Source organism: Chiloscyllium plagiosum, unplaced genomic scaffold (assembly GCF_037043375.1).
Source record: "Chiloscyllium plagiosum isolate Xiang-an unplaced genomic scaffold, Cpla_swu_hap1 HiC_scaffold_16, whole genome shotgun sequence".
Classification (NCBI taxonomy): domain Eukaryota; kingdom Metazoa; phylum Chordata; class Chondrichthyes; order Orectolobiformes; family Hemiscylliidae; genus Chiloscyllium; species Chiloscyllium plagiosum.
The window spans coordinates 6,742,428-6,767,654 of record NW_028270154.1 but is presented as its reverse complement, the minus strand read 5'-3'; the positions used below and the strand labels follow the sequence as shown (position 1 = coordinate 6,767,654).

The 25,227-nt window shown below is 43.9% G+C and overlaps 1 long non-coding RNA gene across 1 annotated transcript in view; it reads left to right on the top strand.

The window, feature by feature from the left end:
• LOC148147458 (uncharacterized) overlaps positions 1-24,271 on the top strand; it is a 54,111-nt gene extending 29,840 nt beyond the window's left edge. The window contains exons 2-3 of the long non-coding RNA XR_015759689.1: positions 5,577-5,634; positions 23,828-24,271. This is a non-coding gene — a long non-coding RNA (uncharacterized LOC148147458). The remainder of the gene's footprint in view (positions 1-5,576; positions 5,635-23,827) is intronic.
• The last annotated feature ends 956 nt before the right edge of the window (positions 24,272-25,227 follow it).

Sequence of the window (25,227 nt, the reverse complement as noted above, 5' to 3'; positions counted from 1 at the left end):
CAGAATATTGGTGCCCTTCTGGTGCTGGTGCAACCCGTCCTGCTTGTACAGGTCCCACCTTCCCCAGAATGCAGTCCAATTGTCCAAATACCTGAAGCCCACCCTTCTACGCCATCCTTGCAACCACGTGTTCAATTTCACTCTCTCCCTATTCCTTGCCTCACTGTCACGTGGCACCGGCAACAACCCAGAGATGACGACTCTGTCCGTCCTAGCTTTTAGCTTCCAGCCTAACTCCCTGAGCTCCTGAATGACCTCCCCACCCCTCTTCCTACCTATGTCGTTGGTACCAATGTGCACCACGACTTCTGGTTGTGCACCACGACTTCTGCCTGCACACCCTCCCCCTTAAGGATTCTGAAGACAGAGTCCAAGACGTCTCGGACCCTGGCACCCGGGAGGCAACAAACCATCCGAGAGTCTCGCCCATGTCCACAGAACCACCTGTCTGTCCCTCTAACTATAGAGTCTCCTATAACTAGCGCTCTCCTCCTCGCCCCCTTTCCCTTCTGAGTCTCAGAGCCGGACCTCGTGCCAGAGACCCGGTCACTGCAGCTTACCCCTGCTAGGCCGTCCCCCCCAACAGTATCTAAAGCGGTATACTTATTGTTGAGGGGAACGACCACAGGGGATCCCTGCACTGCCTGCTTCCTCCCCTTCCCACCTCTAACTGTTACCCAGCTACCTCTGTTCTCTGGCATAACTATGTCCCTGTAGCTTTCTATCTATCACCCTCTCAGCCTCTCGAATAATCCTCAGTTCATCCAACTCCAGCTCCAGATCCCTAACGCGGTCTGTGAGGAGATGGAGCTGGCTGCACTTCCTGCAGGTGAAGTCGGCAGGAGCATCAGTGGTCACCCCTACCTCAAACATCCTGCAGGAGGAACATTCCACTGCCTGCACAGCCATAACTCCAAAACAAGAACACTAAGTAGCTTACCTGTTCAGCCGACTGAGTCCTTCTCCACTTAAACTTCTTACCTTCCCAGAAGCCTCTGTTGATGACTTCTGGGTCCCCACTCCTATTTGAAAAACAAAACACAGACTGCGAAAAGAAAAATGTTAATTTAAACTGGTCTCCGCTTTCCTTCCGGCTCCCCTCACTGTGCGCCCGCTGTAGCACTGAGGTCGAAACCTCGGAGATACACGCTTTCAAATCAAACTTCTTACCTTCCCAGAAGCCTCTGTTGATGACTTCCGGGTCCCTGCTCCTGGTTGAAAAAAAAACACAGACTGCGAAAAGAAAAACGTTAATTTAAACTGGTCTCCGCTTACCTTCCAGCTCCCCTCTCTGTGCGCCCGCTGTAGCACTGAGGTCGAAACCTCGGAGGTAACCTCAGATTAATCTAAATTAAACTCTATCTGCCACTTCTCAACCCATTGGCCCATCTGATCAAGATTCCGTTGTAACCTAAGGTGACCTTCTTTGCTGTCCACTACACCTCCAATTTTGGTGTCATCTGCAAACCTACTAACTATACCTCCTATGTTTATATCCAAATTATTTTTATAAATGATGAAAAGTAGCATCGATCCTTGTGGCACTCCACTGGTCATAGGCCTCCAGTCTGAAAAATAACCCTCCACCACCACCCTCTGTTTTCTACCTTTGAGCCAGTTCTGTGTCCAAATGGCTAGTCCTCCTGGTATTCCATGAGACCTAACCTTGCTAACCACTCTCCCATGGGGAACCTTGTCAAACGCCTTACTTGCGTCCATATAGACCATCACACTGCCTTCATCAATCCTCTTTGTTACTTCTTCAAAAAACTCAACCAAGTTTGTGAAATATGACTTCTCATGCACAAAGCCATGTTAAATATTCCTAATCAGTCCTTGCATTTCCAAATATGTGTAAATCCTGTCCCTCAGGATTCCCTCCAACAACTGACATCAGGCTCACCGGTCTATAGTTCCCTGGCTTGTCCTTACCAGCTTTCTTAAATAATGGTACCTGTTAACCTATCTCCAGTCTTCTGTCACCTCACCTGTGACTATCGATGATCCAAATATCTCAGCAAGGGGCCCAGCAATCACTTCCCTAGCTTCCCACAGAGTTCTCGGATACACCTGATCAGTTTCTGGGGATTTATCCACCTTTATGTATTTCAAGACATCCACCACTTCCTCTTCTGTAATATGGACATTTTTTAAGATGTCACCATCTATTTCCCTACATTCTATATCTTGCATGTTCTTTTCCATATTAAACACTGATGCAAAATACTCATTTAGTATCTCCCCCATCTCCTATGGCTCCACACAAAGGCCACCTTGCTGATCTTTGAGGGGCCTTATTCACTCCCTAGTTTTCCTTTTGTCCTTAATGTGTTAATAAAATTGTTTTGGATTCTCCTTAATCCTATTTTCCAAAGCAATCTCATGTCCCCTTTTTGCCCTCCTGATTTCCCTCTTAAGTATACTCCTACTTCTTTTATACTCTTCTAATGATTAACTCAATCTCTGCTATCTATACCTGACATATGCTTCCTTCTTTTTCTTAACCAAACCCTCAATTCCTTTCATCATCCAGCATTCCCTACATCTACCACCTTTTCCTCCATGCTAACAGGAGTACACTTTCTCTGGACTGTCGTTATCTCATTTCTAAAGGCTTTCCATTTTCTAGCCATCCCTTTACCCGTGAACATCTGCCCCCATTCAGCTTTTGAAAGTTCTTGCCTAATTCCATCAACATTAGCCCTCCTAAAACTTAGAACTTTAACTTTTAGATCTGTTCTATCCTTTTCCATCACTATTTTAAAACTAATAGAACAATGGTCGCTGGGCCCAAAGTGCTCAGTCACCTGCCCTGCCTTATTTCCTAAGAGTAGGTCAAGTTTGCACCGTCTCTAGGAGGTACATCCACAAACTGACTCAGAAAATTGTCTTGTATGCTCTTAACAAATTCCTCTCCATTTAAACCCTTAACACTATGGCGGTCCCACTCTATGCTTGGAAAGTTAAAATCCCCTACCATAGCCACCCTATTATTCTTAAAAATAATGAAATCTCCTTACAAACTTGTTTCTCAATTTCCTGCTGACTATTAGGGGTTCTATAATACAATCCCAGTAAAGTGATCATCCCTTTCTTATTTCTCAGTTCCACCCAAATAACTTCCCTGAATGTATTTCCAGGAATATCCTCCCTCAGTACAGCTGTAATGCTATCCTTTATCCCCCTCTCTCTTGCATCCCTTTTTATCCTTCCCAAAGCATTTGTATCCTGGAACATTAAGCTGCCAGTCCTGTCCATCCCTGAGCCATGTTTCTGTAATTGCTCTGATATCCCAGTCCCATGTTCCTAACCATGCCCTGAGTTCATCTGCCTTTCCTGTTCAGCCTCTTGCATTGAAATAAATGCAGTTTAATTTATCAGTACTACCTTGTTCTCTGCTTTGTCCCTGCCTGCCCTGACTGTTTGACTCGCTTCTTTTCTCAACTGTACCAGTCTCAGATTGATCTCTTTCCTCAGTATCTCCCTGCACCCCATCACCCTCCCACCTTACTAGTTTATATCCTCCCGAGCAGCTCTAGCAAATCTTCCTGCCAGTATGCCACTTCCAGTTCAGATGCAATCTATGCTTCTTGCCCAGGTCACTTCTACTCCAGAAGAGATTCCTATGATCCAATGTTCTGATTAATGCTGTGAATAAATGCAATTATTAAAATTCAAAAGCATGTTTAAAATTACTGCAATGCACAGATAAGAGTGGCTGGAATCATTTTTATTTTACCAGTTGCTGTTTTGCATGGGGTGGTAGATGTCTTCAAAATAGCAGACCACTGATGTGACAGGGTACATTTCAACAGTTGGAGTAGGATTTCCAGAAATGCAATAGCAACTAAGAGGATGTTGTATAATGTTATACAGCAAATTCATGGAACATGCGTTCATGTAACAGGCACGGAGGGTCCGTGGTCTGCATTGCTACCTCACAACATCAGGAACCCTGGTTTGATTCCACCCTTGGGTGACTGTGGAGTTTGCACATTCTCCCTGTGTCTGCATGGGTTTCCTCCAGGTGCTCCGGTTTCCTCCCACAATTGAAACACATGCAGAGTAGGAGGATTGGCCGTGGGAAATGCAGGGTTACAGGGAGGGGAGGGTGCGTCTGGGTGGGATCGTCTTCAGTGAGGTGGTGTGGACTTGATGAGCTGAATGGCCTGTTTCCACACTGTAGGGATTCTATGGTGACTGAATATTTTTTGAATCCTTTCCCCATAAGTGCTCATCCATCTTACCATTGAAATATTTAAATGTTAGTCATAAAGCACAGGATAATTTTGATTCAGAATATTTCAATGTGATATCCTGTCAAGTGAACATTACAGGAGAAGGAGAATCGACGTTTCGGACATGCCCGAAACGTCGATTCTCCTGTTCCTTTCATGCTGCCTGACCTCCGCTTTTCCAGCAACACATTTTTAAGCTCTGATCTCCAACATCTGCAGTCCTCACTTTTTCCAAGTGAACATTACAGTGGCATGGTGGCTCAGTGGTTAGCACTGCTGCCTCACAGCACCAGAGTCTCAGGTTCAATTCCAGCCTTGGGTGATTGTGTGGAGTTTGCACATTCTCTCTGTATCTGCATGGGTTACCTCTCAGTCCAAAGATGTGCAGGTTAGGTGAATTGGCCATGCTAAATTGCCCATAGTGCTAGGTGCATTAGGCAGAGGGAAATATGTCTGGGTGGGTTACTCTTTGGAGGGTCAGTGTGGACCAATTGGGCTAAAGGGCCTGTTTCGCACTGTAGGGAATCTAATCATTATAAATAAGTGAGATAATACTGACTTGTCATTTACTCACCTACCTCTTTCAGTTTGCTTGATTGATGCTGGAGATTTTAAAACAAATCTCTTCATGTGCCATTCCAGATTTAAGAACTGAGAATAGGAGTGGGCTATTTGACCCTTCAAGCCTGGTCTACCATTCAATCGGATAATTAGCTTATCTGATTGTAACTCAAATCTGCATTCCTACCTTTCCCTGATAACATTCTGCCACCTTGCTTAATAAGAAACTATCCAACTCTAATTTAAAAATATTCATGGACTTTGGTTCTGCAGCCTTGTCAGGATGTTTCATTAAAAACACACAATTTTTATTAAAAGTATGGAGAATAGTAGCATTGAAATTCAAACTCAAGAATTCCTGTTTGCAAGGCTGGTACTTTAACCCACTAAGGCACCATGTCAATTAAATGGTCAACCAAAGCAAAATTTTTACGATTCTTGCAAGTTACAGCCCATCCCACCACCTTGTCCTGTACAAATACGTGTCAGTTCTCCCACTTGTGATGATGTTGTGGCTTTAAGAGGTGTGTGTTTTGTTTTGGTTTAAATGAAGGATTGAAGTAACGGTCACCAGACCCGAAGCGTTAACTCTGCTTTCTCTCCACAGATGCTGCCAGACTTGCTGAGCTTTATCAGCAACCTCGGTTTTTGTTCCTGATTTATAGCATCTTCTTTTGGTTTTATTAAGAATCTATTGACCCCTGCTTTGATTATACAGTTGTCCACGGTAAAAAAGAATAGACTAAAGACATATATCCTCATTTCATTCTTACACAGCAGAGAGCGGCGCGAGCTGGGCGGAAGTGAGGGTTGGAGCGCAGAGCTGGTCGGGAAGGTAAGTGATTGATATATAAAGAACTTACCTCGACGCCAACGGTCTTTTCACAGCAGAGAGCGGCGCGAGCTGGGCGGACGTGAGGTTGGAGCGCAGAGCTGGTCGGGAAGGTAAGTGGTTGATATTTGAGTGGGTGTGTTCTAGACCCCAGGCCCTACATAGTAGGGCCTCCCTCCCATCCTCCTCCTCTAACCTAATTTTAAAGTCCACAGGTAAGCTACTCAGTGTTCTTGTTTTCGGAGACGAGGTGTAGAGTAATGGCAGCGCAGGCAGTGGAATGTTCCTCCTGCAGGATGTTTGAGGTAGGGGTGACCACCGATGCTCCTGCTGACTTCATCTGCAGGAAATGCAGTCAGATCCTGCTCCTCACAAAACAAGTTAGGGAACTGGAGTTGGATGAACTGAGGATTATTCGAGAGGCTGAGAGGGTGATAGATAGAAGCTACAGGGACATAGCTACGCCAGAGAACAGAGGTAGCTGGGTAATAGTTAGAGGTGGGAAGGGGAGGAAGCAGGCAGTGAAGGGATCCCCTGTGGTCGTTCCCCTCAACAATAAGTATACCACTTTGGATACTGTTGGGGGGGACGGCCTAGCAGGGGTAAGCTGCAGTGACTGGGTCTGTGGCGTGAGGTCTGGCTCTGAGACTCAGAAGGGAAAGGGGGAGAGGAGGATAGCGCTAGTTATAGGAGACTCTCTAGTTAGAGGGACAGACAGGCGGTTCCGTGGACATGGGCGAGACTCTCGGATGGTTTGTTGCCTCCAGGGTGCCCAGGGTCCGAGACGTCTCGGACCGTGTCTTCAGAATCCTTAAGGGGGAGGGTGTGCAGCCAGAAGTCGTGGTGCACGTTGGCACCAACGACATAGGTAGGAAGAGGGGTGGGGAGGTCATTCAAGAGCTCAGGGAGTTAGGCTGGAAGCTAAAAGCTAGGACGGACAGACTCGTCATCCCTGGGTTGTTGCCGGTGCCACGTGACAGTAAGGCAAGGAATAGGCAGAGAGTGCAGTTGAACACATGGCTGCAAGGATGGTGTAGGAGGGAGAACTTCAGGTATTTGGACAATTGGACTGCATTCTGGGGAAGGTGGGACCTGTACAAGCAGGACGGGTTGCACCTGAACCAGAAGGGCACCAATATCCTGGGGGGTAGGTTTTCTAGCACTCTTCGGGGGGTTTAAACTAATTTGGCAGGGGGATGGGATCCGGACTTGTAGTCCAGCAAGTAGGCTAGCTGTTTGTCAGGATGTCCAAGAATGTAGGGAGGCTGTGAAGAGGGTAGCACTGACAGGGAATACTTGCGGACACAGAGATGGGTTCAAGTGCGTATACTTCAACGCAAGGAGTATCAGAAATAAGGTGGGTGAACTTAAGGCGTGGATCGGTACCTGGGACTACGATGTTGTGGCCATCACGGAAACGTGGATAGAAGAGGGACAGGAATGGTTGTTGGAGGTTCCTGGTTACAGATGTTTCAGTAAGATTAGGGAGGGTGGTAAAAAAGGAAGGGGGGGTGGCGTTGCTAATTAGAAATGGTATAATGGCTGCAGAAAGGCAGTTTGAGGGGGATCTGCCTTTGGAGGTAGTATGGGCTGAAGTCAGAAATAGGAAAGGAGCAGTCACCTTGTTGGGTGTTTACTATAGGCCCCCCAATAGCAGCAGAGATGTGGAGAAACAGATTGGGAAACAGATTTTGGAAAGGTGCAGAAGCCACAGGGTAGTAGTCATGGGCGATTTCAACTTCACAAATATTGATTGGAAGCTCTTTAGATCAAGTAGATTGGATGGGGCGATGTTTACGCAGTGTATCCAGGAAATGTTCTAACTAAGTATGTAGATTGTCCGACCAGAGGGGAGGCCATATTGGATTTGGTAATCGGTAGTGAACCGGGACAAGTGATGGGCTTATTAGTGGGTGAACATTTTGGTGATGGTGACCACAATTCTGTGACTTTCACCTTGGTTATGGAGAGAGATAGATGCGTGCAACAGGGTAGGTTTTACAATTGGGGGAAGGGTAATTACGATGCTGTAAGACAGGATCTGAGGAGCATAAATTGGGAGCATAGGCTGTCAGGGAAGGATGTCGTGGAAATGTGGAACTTTTCATGGAACAGATACGACGTGTCCTTGATATGTATGTACCTGTCAGGCAGGAAAGAGATGGGCGTGTGAGGGAACCTTGGTTGACGAGGGAGGTTGAATGTCTTGTAAAGAGGAAGAAGGAGGCTTACATAAGGTTGAGGAAACAGGGTTCAGACAGAGCAGTGGAGGGATACAGGATTGCCAGAAGGGACCTGAAGAAAGGGATTAGGAGAACTAAGAGAGGGCATGAAAAATCTCTGGCGGGTGGGATCAAGGATAACCCCAAGGCATTTTATGCGTATGTGAGAAACATGACAATGACGAGAACGAGGATAGGTCCGATCAAGAACAGTAGTGGGAGACTGTGTATTGAGTCGGAAGAGATAGGAGAGGTCTTGAATGCGTACTTTTCTTCAGTACTTACGAACGAGAGGGACCGTATTGTTGAAGAGGAGAGTGTGAAACAGACTGATAAGCTAGAGGAGATACTTGTTAGGAAGGAAGATGTGTTGGACATTTTGAACAACTTGAGGATAGACAAGTCCCCCGGGCCTGACGGGATATATCCTAGGATTATGTGGGAAGCAAGAGAGCAAATTGCAGTACCGTTGGCAATGATCTTTTTGTCTTCACTGTCAACGGGGGTGGTACCAGGGGACTGGAGAGTGGCGAATGTTGTGCCCCTGTTCAAAAAAGGGAATAGGGATAACCCCGGGAATTACAGGCCAGTTAGTCTTACTTCGGTGGTAGGCAAAGTAATGGAAAGGGTACTGAGGGATAGAATTTATGAGTATCTGGAAAGACACTGCTTGATTAGGGACAGCCAGCATGGATTTGTGAAGGTAGGTCTTGCCTTACAAGTCTTATTGAATTCTTTGAGGAGGTGACCAAGCATGTGGATGAGGGTAGAGCAGTGGATGTAGTATACATGGATTTTAGTAAGGCATTTGATAAGGGTCCCCATGGTAGGTTTATGCGGAAAGTCAGGAGGCATGGGATAGAGGGAAATTTGGCCAACTGGATAGAAAACTGGCTAACCGGTCGAAGGCAGAGAGTGGTGGTAGATGGTAAATATTCAGCTTGGAGCCCAGTTACAAGTGGAGTTCCACAGGGATCAGTTCTGGGTCCTCTGCTGTTTGTAATTTTTATTAATGACTTTGATGAGGGAGTCGAAGGGTGTGTCAATAAATTTGCAGATGATACGAAGATTGGTGGAGTTGTGGATAGTGAGGAGGGCTGTTGTCGACTGCAAAGAGACTTAGATATGATGCAGAGCTGGGCTGAGGAATGGCAGATGGAGTTCAACCCTGGCAAGTGTGAGGTTGTCCATTTTGGAAGGACAAATAAGAATGCGGAATACAGGGTTAATGGTAGGGTTCTTAGTGAGGTGGAGGAGCAGCGGGATCTTGGGGTCTATGTTTATAGATCTTTGAAAGTTGCCACTCAGGTGGATAGAGCTTCTAAGAAGGCCTATGGTGTATTCGCGTTTATTAGCAGAGGGATTGAATTCAAGAGTCGTGAAGTGATGTTACAGCTGTACAGGGCTTTGGTTAGGCCACATTTGGAGTAGTGTGTGCAGTTCTGGTCGCCTCATTTTAGGAAAGATGTGGAAGTTTTGGAGAGGGTGCAGAGGAGATTTACCAGGATGTTGCGTGGAATGGAGAATAGGTCGTACGAGGATAGGTTGAGAGTGTTAGGCCTTTTCTCGTTGGAACGGCGAAGGATGAGGGGTGACTTGATAGAGATTTATAAGATGATCAGAGGAATAGATAGAGTAGACAGTCAGAAACTTTTTGTCCGGGTGCAACAGAGTGTTACAAGGGGACATAAATTTAAGGTGAAGGGTGGAAGGTATAGGGGAGATGTCAGGGGTGGGTTCTTTACCCAGAGAATGGTGGGGGCATGGAATGCGCTACCTGTGGGAGTGGTAGAGTCAGAATCTTTGGTGATCTTTAAGCGGCAATTGGATAGGTACATGGATGGGTGCTTAAGCTAGGACAAATGTTCGGCACAACATCGTGGGCCGAAGGGCCTGTTCTGTGCTGTATTGTTCTATGTTCTATGTTCTAAATGGTGGATCCATTAACTTGGGTCTGTGACCCCAGTTAAAGGCTCTGCAGCCAGGGTAAGTGCCAAATCTGTCAAATGCTCAAAGAGCTTTTTTTGTATCAATGGCAAATCCTTTTCTTTCATGCACCAGAGAGTATAGACCCATTCTATTCAAACTCCTTTTGCGACGGCCAGGGATTCCAGCAATCAGTCTTATGAAATGAATTTGAATTTGAATTGAATTTATTGTCACGTGTACTGAGACACAGTGTAAAGCTTTGCCTTGCGAGCAATACAGGCAGATCACAGAGTTCAGTAGCATAGATAGTAAATAATAGGTAAACAGTGGCAAAAACCAAAACACAGGTACAAGTGAATGCTGAGAGTTTGTGAGCACATCCTAACAACATTAGGGTAGAAACAGTTTTGAAACCAGATGGTGTGTGTGTGTGTTCAGGCTTCTGTACCTTCTCCCCGATTGTAGAGGTTGTAGAAAAACATTGCCTGGGTGGGATGGATCTTTGAGAATGCTGGCGGCCTTTCCTTGACAGCGGCCCTGGGAGATGGATTCTATAGATGAGAGGTTGGCGTTTGTGATTGTCCGGGCTGAGTTCACCACTTTCTGTAAATATCTCTGATCTTGAATGGTACAGTTGCCATACCAGACAGAATGGTCTCAATGGCGCACCTATAAAAGTTGGCGAGGGTATTTGCCATTATGCCAAATTTTCTCAGCTGCCTGGGGAAGAACAGATGTTGTTGGGCCTTTGTAACAGTGCGTCCGCATGAAGAGTCCAAGAGAGCTTGTTGTGGATGACCACTTCCAGGAGCTTGACACACTCCATTTGTTCCACCTCTGTGCTGTTAATGTGTAGGGGGCATGAGTAACATCCCAGCGAAAGTCAACGAATGAGTTCCTTGGTTGCGCTGGCATTGTGAGCTAGGTTGTTCTCAGTGCATCATTTTTCTAGGTCTTCTACCTCTCGTCGCCATCTGAGATTCAACCGACTATGGTGGTGTCATCAGTGAACTTGTAAATGGCATTTGTCTGTTATTTGGCGATGCAGTCGTGAGTATACAGTAAGGGGGCTGAGTACGCACCCCTGGAGGGCTCCAGTGTTGAGTGTTAGTGAGGATGAAATATTGCCCCCAGTTTTCACTGATTGTAGCCTGTGGGTCAGGAAACTGAGGATCCAGTTGCAGAGAGTGGGGTTTAGTCAGAGATCACTAAGTTTAGTAATCAATCTTATGGGGATAATAGTGTTGAAGGCTGAACTGTAGTCAATGAATAAGATTCTTACGTAGCTGTTCTTGGTGTCAAGATGTCCCAAGGAGGAGTAAAGGGCAGGTGATATGGCATCTGACATGGATCTGTTGGTCCGACAGGCAAATTGGAGTGAGTCAAGTGTAGTGGGGAGTCTGGAGTTGATTAATGCCATGACCAACTTTCAAAGCACTTCATGACCACCGAAGTTAGGGCCACTGGGTGTTAGTCATTGAGACTTGCTGCATGAGTCTTCTTTGACACAGGGATGATGCTGGCCCTCTTGAAACAGGCAGGGACAGTGGCCTGCTGCAGGGAGAGGTTGAAGATGTCCGAGAAGACCTTTGCCAGTTGATCTGTGCATGCCCTGAGTGCACGGCCTGGTACTCCGTCTGGTCCCATTGCTTTCCTTGGATTCACACGAAGGAAAACTGATCTGACCTCTGATGCAGTGACCGTTGGGATAGATTCATCAGGACCTGTCAGAATAGATGTTACCTCTCCGCCAAAATTCTGCTCAAAGCGAGCGTGGAAGGCGTTGAGACGATCTGGGAGGGATGTGTCATCATCTGCTACCTTGCACTATCTCTTTTTAGATCTTGTGATGTTATTCAGTCCTTGCCATAGTCAGTGGGTGTCTGTCTGGGTCTCTAGTTTGGATTGATGTTGTTCCTTGGCTGTCTTAATGGCTCTGCGAAGGTCATTCCTTATATTTGAGTGGGTCTCCTGATCTGAAGGCCTCACACCTGGTTTTTAGCAGGTTCTGTATGTTCTGATCCCATCCAGGGTTTCCTGTTGGGGAACACCTGGGTTGACTTCCTCAGTATGCAGTCCTCCACACACTTGCTGATAAAGTCTGTGATGGTGGTGGCGTACTTGTCCAAGGTACCTGCTGACTGTTTGAACATGGTCCAATCAGCACTGGGCCTGTATCCACGAGGGGTCTCCTGCTTGAGCTTTTGCCTGTAAGCCAGGAGAAGAAGCACGGCATTGTGGTCAGAGTTCTTGAAATGAGGGCGGGGGATGGAGTGGTAGGCATCTTTCACAGTGGTGTAGCAGTGGTCTAAAATGTTTGGGCCCCTGGTAGGGCAGGTAATGTTCTGGTGACACTTGGGCAACAACCTCCTTAGATTGGCTTGATTGAAGTTACCAGTTATAATTCTTTACTCAGAGAGTAGTAAAGATATGGAATGCTTTGCCTGCAATGGTAGTAGATTCGCCAAGCTTAAGTGCATTTAAGTCGTCGTTGGACAGGCATATGGACTTGCATGGAGTAATGTAGATGGGATGGGCTTCAGATTAGTATGACAGGGCAGTGCAACATCGAGGGCCGAAGGGCCTGTACTGCGCTGTAATGTTCTATGTTCTATAATAAACAGGGCCTTGCGGTGTTCCGTCTCCATGGTGTTAGTGGTGGAGTACAGCACATCCAGAGCTTCATTAACCCTTGCTTGTGGCAGTGTGTACACAGCAGTTAGAAAAGCAATGGTAATTCCTGTGATAAATAGAAGGGGCAGCATTTGATAGAACATAGAACATAGAAAAGTACAGACCCTTTGTCCAACGATGTTGTGCTGAGGTTTAATCCTAATGTAAAATATAATAACTCAACCTACGCACCCCTCAACTCACTTCTATCCATGTGCATGTCCAGCAGCCGCTTAAATGTCCCAAATGACTCTGCTTCCACCACCACAACTGGCAACGCATTCCATGCATTCACAACTCTCTGCGTAAAGAACCTACCTTTGATGTTTCCTTTAAACCTTCCTCCTAATATTTTCAACTATGACTCCTTGTACCAGTTAATCCTGCCCTGGCGAAAAGTCTCTGGCTATTGATGGTGAGGAATTCAAGGTTTGGGGAGCAATAGCTACCCAGGGTTGCATTGTCCATGCACCACAAGTTAATGATTAAAATGCAAACACCTCCACCCTTTGTCTTACCCAAGGATGTTGTACAGTCCATGCGATGGATAGAAAAACTATTAGCCTGAAGTGCGCAGAATCTTTGTTGCATTTATCTAAGGCTTTAAATACGGAGACTGAAACTGTACCCAGTATGCCTGTGGTTTTAATCACCAAATTGGTCATAATTACAGTAAGATCTCCTGAATTCTCTGTACAACCTCCTTGCAATCAAGGCTAATATGCCATTTGTGTTCTTAATTGCTTGCTGTAACTGCATGATAAGGAATGGATGCAATGGTAAGGAGCCCACAGAAATACCAATAATCTCTTTATCCTTCAGCACTCAGGTGTCCTAAATTGCTGTCTCAGATGTTCACTATGAGCTGGCACAGCTGCTGTGCTGATATTTGGGCTCTGCACATTCCGTAAGTGTAGACGTTTCAGCATTACACACAGGAAATGATGGGATTCCCTTGCAACATGTCAGCTAAGAATCATTAGACCCCTTTTTTTGTTTATGTGTTAATTTGACACTGATTACAAGCTTTACACAAAGAAAATCAGTTTTAAAGCCCTGCTGTGTACTTGTTAAGATGTAACAAGCACCTGGTGGAGAATTGAACAGAACTGAAGCTAAATTGGAAATTGGTCAGATTATTAGAGCCATTGAGTCATAGCGATGTACAGCACAGAAACGGACACTTCAGTCCAACTCGTCTATGCCGACCAGGAATCCCAACCTAATCTCGTCCCATTTGCCAGCACTTGTCCCACATCCCTTCAAACCCTTTCTATTCATAAATCCATGCATTTGCCTTTTAAATGTTGCAATTGTACCAGTCTCTACCATGTTCTTTTGCAGCTCATTCCATACACGCACTACTCTCTGTGTAAAAAAGTTGCCCCTTAGGCCCCTTTTATATCTTTCCCCTCTCACCCTAAATCTATGTCCTCTAGTTCTGGACTCCCCTACCTCAGGGAATAGACTTTATCTATTTATCCTATCCATGACCCTCATGATTTTATAAACATCTATAAGGTCACGCCTCAGCCTCCAACGGTCCAGGGAAAACAGCCCCAGCATATTCAGCCTCTCCCGAGAGCTCAAATCCTCCAACCCTGGCAACATGCTTGTAAATCTTTCCTGAACCCTTTCAAGTTTCACAATATCTTTCTGATAGGAAGGAGACCAGAACTGCACGCAATATTCCAAAAGTGGCCTAACCAATGTTATCCTCGTTCATGATGGAGGTTGGGGATGAATGGATTGTCTCTAAATAAACTCAGGGAAAACAACTGAACAGTTCTCAGAGGGTCTGAAATGTAATAAATGAGTCAAACCTCAAAGTGTTTTGCACATTTTTAAAGAGTAAGATGATGTGTTTGGGCAAAAGGGATGGCAGTTATACTTTATAGCACAGATCTAAAGAATGTACAGGAATTAAGGGACGTCAATCTCATGTCCTCACCTATAATCCCACCAGCATCCACATCTGAGGATCTTTAGCCACTATTTCCGCCACCTCCGGAGGATGCCACCATCGGATATATATTTGGGCCTTGGGTAGTGTTATAGAGAGACTTGGGGTTCACATAAATAATTCTGTGAAGTTTGTGTCACATATTGATAGAGCAATTAAGAAGATGTTAAGCACATTTGTCTTCATTCCTCAGTCTTTGAATATAGGACTAGGGACATCATGTTGAGGTTGTACAGGACATTGGTGAAGCCTCTTCTGGAGAACTGTGTCCAGTTCTGGTCACCCTGTTACAGGAAGGAGATTATTAAGCTTTAGAGGGTTCAGAAAAGATTTACCAGGATGTTGCAGGATGTTGGAAGTTTTTAGTTACAAAGAAAGACTGGATAGATTAGGATTTTTTTTGATTGAAGAACAGGAGGTTGAGAGGTGACCTTGTAGAAGTTTATAGAAAGGGGGATTTCAAGACTAGGGGGGCACATTTTTCAAGGTGAGTGAAGAGAGATTTAAAAAGTCATGAGGGACAAAGGTTTTACACAAAGGGTGATTCGTGTGTGGAATGAACTTCCAGAGGAAGTGGTAGATGTGAAAATGATTGGTGTTTAAAAACATTTGGCTAAGTACATGAATAGGAAACGTTTGGAGGGATATGGACCAGGAATAGGCAGGTGGGACTAGTTCAGTTTGGGATTATGTTTGGCATGGTCTGGTTGGACCGAATGTCTGTTTCCATGCTGTATGACTCTGTCTTCCCCTCCCCTTCCTTGTCAGTCTTCCTCAAGGACTGTTCCCTCTGGGACACACTGGAGCCACAGCTCCACAGTACCTTCCCCTGAAACCGCATAAGCTGTACACTTGCCTGTTTACTTCCTCCCTCCTCAGTGTCCAAAAGCCCAAACATACCTTCCAGGTGAAGCAGCACTTTACCTGCATTTCATTCAACTCAGTCTATTGCATTCACCGTTGTCTCCTCTACATCAGGAAAACAAGTGACTCCTTGCAGAAAATGCCTATGTTCTGTCCGCAAAAATGACCCTCAGCTTCCAGTTGCCTGCCACGTCAACACCCCACCCTGTTCCCTGGCCAACATCTCTGTCTCGGGCTTGCTGCAGTGCTCCAGTGAAGCGCAGCGCAAGCTGAAAGTACAGCACCTCATTTTCCACTTGGGGACGCTGCAGCCTTCTGGACTCAGATTTCAATAATTTTAGGAGTTGAGCACCTTCACCCATGTTTTCCCCAACCCTCACACACCAGGCCTTGTCATCATATGGACTATTAGCAGCACAACCCATTGTCAGCTACCGATAGACCACATTAGCAGCTCTTCATTTCCATTGACTGACCTTCACCCAGTCTTTTGTCTGTCCAACTGTTTTTCCCTTTCTTTGTGCTCTAACTCCACCTACACTTTACTGCACTTCCCCACCACCTACCCTATCTTCTACATGAATACCATTTTTTTCCTAGTTGCCATCAGTTGTGAGGAAGGTTCACTGGACCTGAATGTTAACTCTGATTTCTTTCCACCAATGCTGTCAGACCTGCTGAGCTTTTCCAGCAATTTCTGATTTTGTTTCTGATTCCCAACATCTGCAGTTCTTTCGGTTTTCTGCATATAATTTGATTTTCTAGCTCTACAGGCAAGATAGGCTGAATAGTCTCTTTCAATGTTGTGTGAGTCAATCATGAGTTTAATTTTCTCTGTGGAACTTTTTTAATGTACTGGTCAACACATTTAGATTAAACTCTCCCTTGTACTACCTATTTGAAATAATTTAGTGACTGTATTAAGACAGTGGTGGCTGCTGTTTGTTAGCACTTGATTAATCAACTTATACTTAAAAGACTCCAGAGAGACGAGATTAAACCCCAAGGTTCCTCCACCGTAAATTAATCACTTTTTTTTTGTTTTTGCAACTGAAAGTGTTTTTCTACTTACATATCTTTGCTAATTTGGACCTGTACCTCAGGAGGTTTGACTGTCAGACTGTTGCAAACAAAAAACTCTGATTAATTGCCAGCTCCAAACCCAGCTATTTACAGAGATGAAAAGTTCAGAAAGGATGACACCTACTGCTCTTTCAAAGTTGTGACTACCGTCTGACAGTTCTGAAGTATTTTTTCTCAACTTCACGCAACATTTTAGAATCAGAATTTGATTTATTTTGGGTCAAGCCTCATAAATACCAGACTGTCAATGTTTGTGTAAATTAATACTCTCAACATACAGCCTCCTAGCCACAATACCTATGAATGTAGATTAATATTATTCAACGCTTCAAAAATGATTATAAATCCCAACTTTAAGATTGTTCACATTAAAATGCAACCATCCGGCTGATAGCCTTCTGAACCACAACTGATAGAGGGAAGTGGAACATTTCATGGAAAATATGTGGTTTATTGCACAATCTGTGTATTTAAGATTAAGAAGGGCGTGTTACTTTCTTAACCATTTCACTATAAGTGTATGAACACACTTCAACCCAAATGTCCTGAAAACAAAAAAAACTCACTATAAATTACAGCAGGTCAGGCAGCATCCATCAGAGCTCTGATGAAGAGTCATCTTGACTCAAAACGTTAGCTTGTTCTCTCTCCGTGGAAGCTGCCTGACCCCCTGTGATCTCCAGCATTTGTTATTTTCAGTACAGATTTCAGCAACTGCAGTAATTTGCTCCTACTAAAATCAGACAAACTCAATCGTTAAACAGAACCTCCCCATCTTTCTCCTCCCCAACTCCTATTTTATTGGTTATGGTCCTCTGGTGACCAACTTTCCTACTATTGGAAACAATGTTTTTCTTGTTTACATTGACAAGCCCCTACTGATTTTGAAGAGCGTGTGTGCTCCATTTTGAAAAGTACCTGTTAAAATATAGGAAAATGCTATGAATTCACACACAGCAAAATCCCATATTGTGAGCAATGAGTTAAATTAGTGGATAATCCACTTGCAATCCTTTTTAAATAAGGACATGATGTTTGTAATTCTGCAGTCTTCCAGCACCACTTAAATCCACAGAAAATTGAAAGGTTATTGCCAATTCCTCTACAATTTCTACTTTCATATCCTTCGATATCATCGGATGTAGCACATCTTGGTCTGGCTTCTCCAATGCCCATTTAGGTACCACAATTTTCTCCAATACTCATTTAGGTATCAATTTTAAACCCTTCCAGTGATGGTGTTTGTTTCTCTGTCACCATGGCCTGGGCAGCATCTGCCTTGTAGTGTGATAATAAATATATATTATTTATGTCAAGATTTGAATTTTGAACTAATGGCATATGGAATTGATATGTGTCTATGAAGGGGTTTAATGATTAACATGTAAGTATTTCAGTAGCTATGGTGATTTCTTTTAAAAAATAGCATGAATGAGATACTTCCTTGGTTTTTATTTTCGTTTGGAATTTTTTTAATGAATAGACTAAATAAACACTTGTGCATTAGGTTTCAGTTTGCAGATACTGGAATTATGGTTTTTCTTAGCTTGTTGCGAACATCCTTAGCTTGGAAAGTTTTTTCATTTCACTTTTATCAGTTTTTCAGAAGTCTTGGCTGAAGCACAATATGTAAACCAATTGATCCCAAAGAAGGAGGATAGTTTAGAACTATTAAGGAATAGGAAGGAATAGGTTACCTCTGTAAGAGGAGTTTAGTTTCAAAATTCTAGACCACAACTGTTTTGTTCAAACCCTGAAGAGGTTATTTGAAGCTGAGAAAGTCTACAAAGATTCAAGGGAGAGGCAATCAGGATTTCCATTCCGAGTATTGAAGCTAAGTCAAACCCTCTGTCTGACAGAGAAGGGACAATTTCTGGGGTTTAACCACTGGTGAATACTGTTGCAATGGACTCATGGAGAACCTCACTTGTTTCCTCTTGATCCATGCATAATTTCCCTCCTTTGTCCTTTAGTGGACTTTTTCTTTCCCCAGCTACCCTCTTGCTCCTAATTTATATGAAAAATGCCTTGGAATTCACCTTAATTCTATTTGCGAAGGACATTTCTCTTATAGCCCTTCTAATTCATTGTTTTGGTTCTTTCCTGCTTCTGTACACACCTCAAGGGCCTTGGCTGATTTCAGATTTCTAAACCTTACAGATGTTTCCTTTTCTTTTTGATTAAACTTTCAATATCTCTTGTCATCCAAGATTCCCAAATCTTGCCATCCTTATCTCACATCCTCACAGGAACATGCTAGTCCTGAACTCTGATCAATGGCCTTCAAAAGACTCTCAAATGTCAGATGTGAATTTACCCTCAAACAGTGGCCTTAATCTAATTTCTCTGGTTCCTGCCTAATTCTGTTATAATTAGCTTTTCCCCAATTTAGCATTTTGACCCAATGACCAGTCTTATCCTTGCCTATATGTATCTTAAAATTTACAGAATTATGATCACTATTCCCAAAATGCTCCTCCTCTGAAATTTCGATCATCTGGCCAAGCTCGTTCTCAGATTGAAGGTAAAGTATGGCCTCTTCCCAAGTTGGACTGTCAATATGTTGTTTCCTGAATGCATCTCACAAGTTCTGTCCCAAATAAACCCCTGGCGCTAAGGGACTCGCAGTCAATATTAAGTAAGTTAAAATCACTAACCACAACAACCTGTTATTTTTACCTCTTTCCATAATTTGAGGACACATCTCTTCCTCTATTTTTGTTGGCTATTCAGAGGTCTATACTAAAAAACCATCATCATGATTGCACTTTTCTTATCCTTGACTTCTACCCATAATGCCTTGCTGGATGAGCCCTCCAAGATGTCCTCTCTTACTGCAGCTGTGATATTGTCCTTAATCAGTAACACAACTCTCCCCATTCCTTTTACATCCCTCAGTATCTTGTCTGAAACATCTTAACCCTAGAACATTGAGCGGCCAATCCTGCCCTTCTCTCAAATCAGTTTCTGCAAAAACTAAAAAATCATAGTCCCATGTATTAATCCAGGCTGGCAACTCATCCGTCTTACCTATTTAGTTGAATTGTATCCTGATGGTTCATAACAGTTTATCTATTGTAATAAACAGTAATCCTTGCTAAATACAAAAACCTGATCCATGTTTTCTGTCAACCCAGGCCAAAAGGACAAATAAATTGAGTAATTTTGCATACTTTTATGAAAGAAGAAAGTCAGGACTGCAGATGCTGGAGAGACAGAGTTGAAAAGTGTGGTGCTGAAAAAGCACAGCAGGTCAGGCAGCATCTTAGGAGCAGGAGAGTTGACATTTTGGCCATAAGGCCTTCATTAGGAATCAGAATTACTTTTATGAAATCTTTAATTATTGCAATGTCTCCAGAAAGAGCAGGTTTTGATTTCCAAAATGTTACCCCAGTGAATGGTAATAAGTATGGAATACTGGATAATTCCATTCAGACACACAATTTCTCTGAGGGTTGACCTAGAGATTTTCTTGAAGGTTACTTTCAATTTTCAGAAACTCCTTTTATCATTGTTACCAATTCACTTATCATAAAAATACCTTGGTTCTGAAATTCCAACGGCCAAATAGTCCTTTCTGTCGCCCCAGTTGGGATTGTGGATCAAAACAATGGAAGTTCTGCATCTGGACTCCTCTGCAAATGCTTCCCAGAGTCCATGAGTTCAGAGGATTCCCTCTCACTTAAACCTCATAGATAATCAGGTAAAGTTAGAGGATTAAAGTTCTTTTCTAAAACTTTCGGATAACTCTTAACTGAAGCCCCAACTCACTATTGACTGATCTGATTGGACACACGCTCTTCCCTGGCCTGTCCCCGCTTTACCTGATGCCAGCTTCCCTGACCCAATAGCCCAGCTTGACACTCACCTCAATCTGATACCATCTCCACTCATCAACCCCCAACCTGCTACCAACGTTTTGTCTTGAACCTGATGGACATGACTTCTCCCACCTCCAACAAACCAATCTTTTCACTCTGCCTAACCACTCACCAGGCACTTGGACCTCCAGCCAACCAGTCACCCTCCCCCCCACACATTGCGCACCCTAACCCCTCACCCAATGTGCACCCTAACCCCTCACCCCCATGCACCCTAAGCCCTCACCCACTGTGCACCCTAACCCCTCACCTACTGTGCACCATAACCCCTTGTTGTGGTTCTGTTCGCCGAGCTGGGAATTTGTGTTGCAGACGTTTCATCCCCTGTCTAGGTGACATCCCCAATAGGCACCCTAAACACTTAACCCACTGTGCACCCTAACCCCTCACCCACTGAGCACCCTAATGCCTCACCCAATAGGCACTCTAACTCCTTACCCACTAGGCACCCTTACCCCTCAGCACTTTAAACCTAACCACCTACCCTCCCCAGCCACCTGCCACTTCCCTGCCGCATGTACCTCACACACTGACATTGCCACAATATTGGTCATGCAGGGTATTGACTATCGACACGACAGAACCCAGCACTTCCAGCTAAAGGAAGGAGTGCGGTTTCCTCACCAGAGTGTCTGTGGACACCAACTACCCAGTGATTAATGCCAATGACACACTCTCTCCTCTGATTTCTTTTTCAAATATATCACATATATGCAAGATAGATCTAGTTTCTAAATATAACGTATTTAGTTCGTTTAACAGGTTTTTTTCTTCTATCATTCAGCTTTGTTTAATTTTTAAGAGTCTGTTAGGTTTTAGTCATTCTTTATTTCAGTTTATCTCTGCAATTTTGCTGCTAATGTGAAAGTTCCTGGGTGTTACCAAACACAATTTGTCCTCACTGATTCTCTGCTGTGTTTTTTGGATTGTCATATCTGTGTGTGCGAGAGAGGAGTGTGTGTGAGAAACATGCATGTGAGTGCGTATGAGGGAGGTGAGTGTGTATATGACAAACAAGGAGAGTGTCTGTAAGAGAGGTGAGTAGTATGTGTGTAAGAATGAGGTGAGCGTGTGTGTGTGTGTGAGAAAGAGGAGTGTGAGAGGTGTGTTTGTGCATGAGTGTGTGCAAGAGAGAGAGAGAGGAGTGTGAGTGGGTGTATGTGTGGGTGAGAGAGAGATGTATGTGAATGTGAGTTCACTTGCAACAAGCACTGTTAACATCCAGGCTTGGGCTGACAAGTGACGAGTAACATTTATATCACCTAAATGCCAGACAATGACTATTTTCAATAAGAGAAAATGCAACCACTTCCCTTTGACATTCAATGGGGTTAGCATTGCTGAATCTGCCACTATCAACAACTTGGTGTCTACTGTTGACTAGTACCTAAACTCAACCAGCTATAAATGTACAGTGCCTACAAGAGCAGGTCAGAGGGTGAAGAAACCTGCAATGGTCAGCTCACCTCCTGACTCCCCAAAGCCTGACCACCATCAAAAATGTATAAATCAGGAGTGTGATGGAATACTCCCCACTTGCCTGGATGAGTGCAGCTCCAACAACATTCAAGATGCTTAACACCATCCAGGACAAAACAGCCCAGTTACTATCCACTGTCTTGAACACTCACTCCCTGCACCACTGCAACATAGTATCAGCTGTGTGTACCATTTACAAGGTGCAATGCAGGAAATGACCTGTACTGCCAAGAAGGACAACACAGAGTTATAGGAACACTGTCATCTGCAAACTTACTCCACATCATCAGGTATCCTGACGTAGAACTATACATCGTCATTCCTTCAGTGTTACTGGGGGACACTGACGATTGTGGGTCTACCTACATCACACATTGTCCAAGGAAGTCACTGGTGAATAACAAATGCTGGCCCAGTTCAGCAATGCCCCACGTCCCATAAATGAATAATATTAAAAAAAAACTGTTCCTGCTTCAGCTTGTGTGAAGAAATGATTGGCAAAAGTGAGGACAGCAGATGCTGGAAAGCAGAGTCTAGATTAGAGTGGTGCTGGAAAAGCACAGCAGGTCAGGCAGCACCCGAGGAGAGGCTCCCTGCCTTCATTCCTGATGAAGGGCTTTTGCCTGAAACATTGATTTTTCCTGCTCCTCGGATGCTGCCTGACCTGCTATGATTTTCCAGCACCACTCTAATCTAGACGCTGATGAAATTATTGACATTGGTCGCAGTCACAGCCACTGACCTTGCCATCTTCACCTGCTCTGAGGCTGTGGCTATGCCTACAACAGGTTTCAATCTGCATCTTCTCAGGACAGTGCAAACAGAGCTTCTTGCTCAGGGTGAGTTTGGAGAGTTTTTCCTTGAAGACCCTATATGTGTAAGATAGACACTTCTTCGCCTCTCTTCCTTGCTCTTCGAGCAGCTTGTCCTTCTCCATGACAAATTCAGAGAATGCTGGAGAAACTCAGCAGGTCTGGCAGAATCTGTGGAAAGAAAAATAGAGTTTAGCATTTTGAGTCTGGTATGACTCTTGCAAATCCTATCTTCAGTTCTGAAGACATCATACCAGGCTTGGAATGTTAACTCTGCTTCTCTTCCTAAAGATGCAGAGTTCCTCCAGCTTTCTCAGTATTTGTTTCAGATCTCCAGCAGCCCCAATGTTTTGCCTTTGTCTTTCTCTTTGTTGTCTGTGTTGATCCTCCAATTACCAAGCCAGGCCAATGGAGATGAAAACCAGAACACATGTTCTGATCAGGAACATTGAATTGAGAACCCAAGACCATTGCCACCTGCAACACCACGCGTGACTTAATTGACTTTGAAGTCAGTGTAAACCACCAACTAACGCACAACAGTTCCAAAGAGTTCCAAAGATGGGTCACATTGGATTTGGAAGAATTGACTCTGTTTCTATCTTGACAGGTACTGAAAGAGCTGTTAAATTTCTCCAGCTGTAGTTTTTTTTTCAGACCTCCACATCCGCTGTATTTTGCTTTTGTTATGTGCTGGTGTAAGTGATGATGGCAGCAGCTCAGATGTTGTCTTGACTTTTTCAGTAAGCTGTAATGCTGCATATTGCCACAAGATGGTGATATCACCCTACTCTTTTAGATTCATTTTCTGACTTGAGCAACACATGCAGACTCTGCATCTCGCCTGATAGGCAGCTGCTGACTAATCCAATAATAGCTGAACAAACAAGTCTTCACTTGGCATCTCTGGGGAGGTACTGAGCCTAATATTCATAAACATTGAGTGGAGAAGTGCTGCAAATCACTGTCATCCATCCTAAAGACCTGCAATGCTTCTGCCATTATTCCCAGACAGATTAAAGACTGGTGTTTACAATGCGTAAAACTGTAATTATCTGCTTTCAGGCTCCGAAAATAAAACATTACTTGTCTAAAGAGCTAGGAAGCCAGCAGCAGTAAAAATCATAATTATTGACAGTGGTGGTGATTATTGATTATTATGGCACAGCTAATTCTACTGTTAATTCTGATTCTGAAGTAGGCAAGTGAACTGGAGATGGTTGGGACATTAATTCTAAACTCAATGCCACTTGTTGTCTGTTTTCTTCATTCCCCCAAACTCCTCTATAGGTCGCAGTGAGGTTCCAGGGAGTTTGAATCAAGGCTGAGACTTTATAGAACGATTCCGAGAGCAGCGTGTTTTGGTTGAGAAAGTGATAATGAGAAGAATGTTGCTGCTGATCACTTCAACTCGATAAAGTATTGTGATCTGCCACAGGCAGAAGGTACTGATTTCTGACAAATACATTAAACTAACATGTTTTATCAAATAAAGTAGTTATGGACAATGTGTTGGACATATGTGTATGCACCAAGTGCCTGGGACAGATACAGTAAAACATTTTTATTCAATACTCTTTATAAGAAACAGCATCATTCCATTTACTTTCGTAATCACTTGCAGCATCTGCGTATTAACTTTACGCAATTCATGTACCAGGACCTGCAAATATCTCTGCATCACTAGCTTCTGCAATCTCCCTCCGTTGAAATAGTTTACTGTTACTCTATACTTCCTGGCAAAATGGACAACTTGCTCTAACACATGTGAAGCTATTTGCTCACTAATCCCACCTCTCTATATCCCACTGTAGACTCTATCCCTCTAGTTGACAACCTCTAGTTGAATGACTATCTTGGTGTATTAGCTAAGTTTCAATCCATTTGGTTTCCTCAACCAAACCATTAATAAAAATCATAAAATCATTAATAACCCCCCCCCCCATACTGATCTCTGAGGCATTCCACTAGTTCCAGCTTTCCAACCTGAAAATAAACAGACATCTCTGCACCCTGTTTTCTGTTAGCTAACCAGGGATCCTTTGATCCTGTCTTGCAGCTTAGTAGGGTTCATAGGCCTCTTCCTATAATATGCCTAAAGGATTCAATGACTCTGTTCTGTCCCTGTGTCATTTATAGAAGGGCTGAATGGCTTCCTCCTGTCTCAATTTGACTGTAGCTGAATTCTCCTTTGTCTGTTTGTTTCCACAAAAATACTGACCCCCTTCTCCATTAAAGATCTATTGAGCTCAGCCTTGAACATCTCCAGGGTAACCCTATCTTCACTGCTTAATGACGGTGCGAACACTGCAAATAACCTGATCCTAAGGAGACAGTAAGACCCTTATCTAAACCTTACATGTGAGACACCTTTTTAAACTGTGTTACCTTGCACCTAATCACCTCTGCTTTGCGACACAAGGTCACAACAATTAGGAAGAGGCATAGACCATTCACCTGCTCAAACCTGTCCCACATAAACATTGACTCTCTATTCAATTAATCTTAGTGTTTGCTACTCTCTGGGGAAGACATTTCCAGACACCTCCTTGTCTCAGTCTGAAAAAGAGGAGTGGAACTCGTGTGGATTTAGAGTAGGTTTTTCTTGATGCATACTTGATGAGCTGAAGGGCCACTTTTGCACTGTATGATTCTAAATGGTTTGTTGCAGAATTAGCTGCAAATAGTTC